This window comes from Chrysochloris asiatica, unplaced genomic scaffold (genome assembly GCF_000296735.1).
Source record: "Chrysochloris asiatica unplaced genomic scaffold, ChrAsi1.0 scaffold00065, whole genome shotgun sequence".
NCBI classification, from domain to species: Eukaryota; Metazoa; Chordata; class Mammalia; order Afrosoricida; family Chrysochloridae; genus Chrysochloris; species Chrysochloris asiatica.
In genome coordinates this window covers 16051537-16058095 of record NW_006408583.1, presented here as the reverse complement: position 1 = coordinate 16058095, position 6559 = coordinate 16051537, and the positions used below count along the sequence as shown (strand labels likewise).

The 6559-nt window shown below is 39.6% G+C and overlaps 1 pseudogene; it reads left to right on the top strand.

The window, feature by feature from the left end:
* The first annotated feature begins 1135 nt into the window (after positions 1 to 1135).
* LOC102827783 lies at positions 1136 to 3612 on the top strand (annotated as a pseudogene).
* The last annotated feature ends 2947 nt before the right edge of the window (positions 3613 to 6559 follow it).

Genomic DNA, 6559 nt, shown 5'->3' with positions numbered 1-6559 from the left:
ATGCAAGTCATACCAATGGCTTAGCCATAATAAAATACCTTGAGGGATGGAGGCACTTGGCTTTAAGGCTTAGGAAACAGTCTCAAGGGGCAAGTAAGTCAATTGACAGCACATAGTCCATAAACATAATGTTTAACATCATAATTCAGTGAGTAGTAACTAGGGCCTTAAAAGCCTGGGAGGAGCCATCGATGAGAAAACTATTGGACTCTTCCTCTCAGAGTAAAGAAGAGTGAAGAAAATCAAAGACTCAAGTAAACAATTAGTCTACATGGCCAAAAGATCACTTGAACCATTATTTTCACTAGCCTGAAACCAGAAGAACTGAATGGTGTCCTACTCACTATTGCCTGACTACAATCACAATTAAAGGTTCCAGAGAGGGTGGGAAAACATGCAAATCAAAATTCAAAATCCTAAAAAAGACCAGGCTTACTCGTATGACGGAGACTAATGGAACCCCCCAAAATGTGGCCATTAAACACCTTTCTAACCTGGAATTTCACCCACTCTCGGGATAATGTCAACCAAACAATGAACAGAACTACAAAGCGATCAATAATACTGATGAGGAATTTTTATTCTCCTCCTCAGAACAACCGACCATGGGAGAACAAAAGGGTAAGCATTTGCCAAAAACAAAGTTCAGAAGGCAGGAAATGCATAGAATAGAATAAACATGGGGAACCCAAGAAGGAAGTGGGAAGAATGTTGTTACATTGAGGGGATTACAACTAATTTATCAAACAAAATGGGTATCAATTATTGAATGAGAAACTCATTTGTTCTATGAACTTCCACCAAGATCATAATAAAATGTTCAAAAAAGTAAAGGAAAGTTAGTATTATGACTTTAAATATATTAACAAGTAATCAGCACAAGGAATAAAAAGAAACTAGTCTTAAGGTCAAGCTATGATTGATAACCATTAACCATCGTATTAAGAATAGTGGTTATGAATCGGGCTGCGAACTGAAAGGTCAGCAGTTCAAAACTACCAGCTGTTCTGCGGGAGAAAGATGAGGCTTTCTAGTCCCGTAAAGATTTACAGCCTCGGAAACCCTGTACAGGGTCACTATGAGTCGGAACCAACTCCACGGCACATAACAACAACAACATTTTATAGTTGTAGAACAATTTTTGACAATGGATCCTTTTCTGTACACTGGGATTATACCCAATAAGTCAAGTTTAAAACTACTGAGTTGTTTCCTCTTGCTGCAATACGTGTGAAAGTATATATTCTGGAGGAAAAGAATTAAAGGTGGATGCATCTATTCAGGTCTCGCTCCCTTCTTCATACAAATGGCAGGAATGCAGGAGATCATATATGCTTGGAGACTTGATATGAGCATGGGAGCTTAGATAAATCATTGCCAAGGTGAAATCAAAGACTACATTGCTGTTGTTCTTGTTGTTAAGTGCCATCAAGTCAGTTCTGACTCACAGAAACCCTGTATAAGGTTTCCTCGGAGTGACTGGTGAATTTCAGCTGTTCAAACTGACCTTGGGGCCTGTGCTTATCCTTCATCACCACATCAGGAATCCTGTCAAGGAATACAACAATCACTTCATTTAGGCATTTGATGCACCATATTTAGACTACTGGATAGCAGCTCCACTTCCAGGAACTAGAGGCATAAATGAAGGTTCCAAGGACATTACTGACTACCATGAAATGTTTCTTACAGCAATATTAAGGGGAACTACATAGGCAGTGTTTTGTTCTGCTGTGCATAATGTAGCTATCAGTCAGTACCAACTCAATGGCACCTAAAAACAACAAAATAGTATAATAATTGTTCAGAGTCCTGTGGCACTGTAGGCTGATGCGTCAGACTGAAAAGTCATTTGAATTGCAAGGTTGGTGGTTCAAGCTCACCAGCTGCTCCTTGGAAACCCTATACAGGGTCGCTATGGGTTGGAATGGACACTACGGCACTTAACAACAACAACAACATAGTCATTGTTCAAGGAGCTCTGGTAGCATATGGTCATGAGTTGGCTTTTCTATGGGAGATAGATGAGGCTTTCTGCTCCCGTAAAGAATTACAGCCTCGGAAACCCTATACATGGTCACTGTGCTATGGAACCTACTCACGGCACATAACCACAACCATAGTCACTGTCCTGTGCAGAGCTGTGGGTTAATGCACTGGACTGCAAGGTTGGCAGTTCAAGCTCACTACACACTCCTTGGAAACCCTATACAGGGTCACTATGAGTCAGAACCAACTCTAACACACTTAACAACAATAACATAGTCCTTGTTGTTGGATTTTTGCTGCACTTCATTGTTATTGCAGATATAAGTGTGGTACAACACAGAAAAAAGAAAGAAAGATCACCAAACTTGAGGTCCTGAAAGGAGACCAACAACTTCAACAACACAATTAAACCACGTAAGTTCAGTCAAAGTTGCATTTGCATGAACAGCTCAAGACTAGTCACAGTTATGCAATGCCAAAAGCTCTTCATACTGTCCTCAAGAAAAGGAACTAGACCGGGAGAAGCAGATGAGTTTACATGATAAAACTCAGGACAATTTTTATCCTATAATGAAGATGTATCATTCTGGCAATCAGTCCAAATAATTACTCTAAAATTTAAGCAGTCTGTGGAGTCCAATATAGAATCTAAACCAACTAAGCATGTTCATAATATACTCTATCTCTAGGTGATGTTCAAGAGTGAAAAAGGAATCTCACAGGAAATGAAGACTGTATGGACAATTACACATTATGCAGATCTACAGTCAGTCCATGGCCATCATCCTTTTCTCCACTCTGTAGCAGCTATATATTGCTAAATCAGGTACTTTACATAAAAAGGGACAGACAGTCTAAGGTCAATGGATGGAACTAGTAAACAGAACTTAACACACACTTTGCCAAAAATGCCAATGCATTCTCATGCACAGCCCCCAATTTCCATGGAAGAGGATATCGTACTAGAAGGTCAGCAGAACTTGCAATCCCAGATATCATATTGGAGCCAGTATTCTATTAGTTTACTACAATCTGTCTCAGTTCCTGGAACCCTGTATGAAGCTGTTGTAATTACTCCATGTTCATCAGAGCTCCATGACATAGCAGAACAGACCTTCCTGGAGCTGTCCAGAGAGCCTGGTTTGTATCTGTTGATGGAAAGCCAGTTGTTGCCCAAGTGAGACATTCTTTTATAGACCTGAAAAAGGGCAAGAGAACTCAGAGCAATGACCCAAGTCTCGCATCTGGAGTGGACGTGAGTGAACATAACTCAAGTAGAAAACTTGGAAGGGAGAAAAGTTTCATCCAAAGCTTGCATCAACCCAAGATCCTTGATCATCAATCAGTCAAAAGCATTCATGAATTTGAGCAGTTGTGAGAGTGGAACCACTGTCTGCTCCCCTGAGAACCCGCTTTAAAGCACATATTAGATGAAGGTAGTGGAGCTGCTATGAAGCAACCTGTATAAGAGTTCCCGGAAATAAAAAACACTATTGAAGAATTGAAACCAATACATCCCCTCACCAAAAAATGGTCAGATCAGCACTAGCCAAAAAAGACAGCAAGACTAATAACTGGAAGAAGCACGAAGAATGCCCACTAATTCCCAAAAAGAAACACTAAGGGCGCCTGTGTCTCTGGAGTCTTTGTGCTGTTTACTTATGCTTCTTCTTGTAAATTGCAGTATGAACGGCTTAGGAAGTTGAAGCTGAGCAATCTCATGGTCCCTGGACAAGTCTGAAGCAGAGCAAATCACAAAATGATTATTACAGTAATCAGAGAGAAAGATAACGAAGATTTTTTTTTTCCCAGTATATTCTTTTAATTGGAGCCCTGGTGTGGCACTGTAGGGTAAGCACTGGAATACTAACTGCAAGTTTAGAGGTTCAAACCCATTAGCTGCTCCTTGGAAACCTTATACAGTATCACTATGAGTTGGAATTGAGTCAAAGGTTACTTAGCAGCAACAACCACATGACTGATAACTCTAAGTCAATAATAAGTCAATATTTATGAACAAAGTTTTTATTTTTGTAGTACATGACTATATAACATTTATATCTGCAATTCTGTAGACAAAATTCTTCATTAAATCACATTAAAATACACAACAGTTTTAAATTTGATAAAAAATAACATGGTTTCAGAAATCAATGAATTTTCAAAATTAGTATGAAAGTTTTAATTTAAAGGTAGATATCAAAAGATACCATAACACATGAGGAGTGTTTCTTAAATGTGCAATTAATTCTCATTTTAAAAATATCCATAAATATATGTTGTTGTTGTTGTCAGGTGCCATCGAGTCAGAACTGACTCATAGCGACCCCATGCACAGCAGAACGAAACAATGCCCGATCCTCGGCCAACCTCACTACCGCTGCCACACTTGATGCCATCAATGATGCCACCTGGCCGATCCATCTCGTTAGAGGTCTTCCCCTTTTTCTCTGACCCTCCATCTTACCCAGCATGACATCCTTCTCCAGCGACTGTTCCCTCCAGACAATATGTCCAAAGTATGAGAGACGAAGTTTAGCCATCCTGGCCTCCAAGGAGCACTCTGGCTGCACTTCTTCCAAAACAGATCTATTGGTTCTTTTGGCAGTCCATGGCACTTTCAGTATTCTCCTCCAACACCACAACTCAAAGGCATCAATTCTTCTACGATCTAACTTATTCACTTTCCAGCTTTCGCATTCATATGAGGCATCCATATCAGGCACACCCTAGTCCTCAAGCTGCCATCTCTGCTCTTCAATACTTTAAAAAGTTCCTGTGCAGCAGATTTGCCCAATGCAATGCATCGTCTGATCTCTTGACTGCTGCTTCTGCGAGTGTAAATCATATTAGAAATTTTGTTCATATCCAAGTAGTCCATGAAGCTTTGGGAAGACTTTAGGTAATCTTGTGTCTACATTTGAGGTAGGTCATTTCACATGGCAATGCAATGTACTAGTCTGCTAGTAATTGTCAACTAAAATATATTTGTTTCCTAGGAATAGATTACTGAAACATCCAGAGTGGACTGTTAAACAGTGTATTTTGCTTTGGTTTCTCCAAAACACTACTCCTTTACAGCATCATCTTAAATATTTACAAAATTGTGTTACCGTAAAATGTTAAAATAAGTAAAATGCTAACATGAAGTAATGATTATACTAGTGCAATCCAAAGATTTCAAATTGAATTTTGAACTTAGCTGAAAACTTTTCTTCACATGCAAGTGCTTTGCATTAATAATGAGTAGCTTGTTCTATTTGCTTTCTATTGCTGTGCAATAAATTTTAGCTACAATTTTAGCAGCTTAAAACAATGCTCATTTATTACTTCACAGTTTCTTTGTTAGAAGCCCAGGAATGGCTTATCTGGGTCTCTATTCAGACTCCCACAAGACTGGAATCCAAGTGTTGGCAGTCTGCAATGTCATCTGGAAGTTTGGTTATAGAAGGGTCTTCATCCAAGTTCCCTCAGGTTGTTGGCTCCATTCATTCCCTGGTGACAGTAGAGTCACTGCCACTTGCTTATTTAAAATCAGCAACAAAGAGGTAAAGTCTCTGCTACTTTAAGTTTCTAACTTCAGAGAAGGCCTAGACCTTCTATAAAACAGTTCCCATGACCAGGTCCTTGGTGTGGCACTGTAGAATTAACACTGGACCGGGAATAGAAAGGTTACCAGTTCAAACCCACCAGCCACTCTCAGATACCCTACACATGGTTATCATGAGTCAGAACCAACTTGGTGGCACACAACAAACACAAGATCATATCAGGCCTACCAAGAATTATCTCCCTTTTGATTAAATAAGTATCAACAAATGACAACTTTAATTATATTTGAAAAATCCCTACACTTTTGTCATATAATATAACCTAATCACAGAAGTACTGGTGTGGTGCCATGAGTTAATGTCTTGACTGTAATGTCTGTTAGAACTGTAAGATCGATGCTTCAAGCTAACCAGTTGCTCTTCAGAAACCATATACAAGGTCACTATGGCTCAGACACTACTTGACAGCACTTCACAACAACAACAATCACAGAAGACACGCATCATATTTCAATATCTTTCCAACATTCAAAAGAAGGAGATTAAAAAGGTCATATACACATTTATTATTGTTGTTAGGTGCCATCAAGTTGGTACCGATTCATAGTGACCTTATGCACAGCAAAATTAAACTCTGCCTGGTCCTGAACCAACCTCACGAGCATTGCCACACTTGAATCCATCTATGCCGCTATCTGGCCAACCCATCTAGCTGCGGATCTCCTTTTCTCTGACCTTCCACCTTACCAAACACGATATCCTTCTCCAGCAAATGGTCCCTCCTGACAATATGTCCAAAGTATGAGAGACGAAGTTTGCCCATCTTGGCCTCCAAGGAGCACTCTGGCTGCACTTCTTCCAAAACAAATCTATTGGTTCTTTTAGCAGCCCAAGGCACATTCAATATTCTCCTCTAACACCATAACTCAAATGCATCAATTCTTTTATGGTCTTCCTTATTCACTGTCCAGCTTTCTCATGCATATGAGGTTATTGAAAATACCATGGCTTGGGTCAGG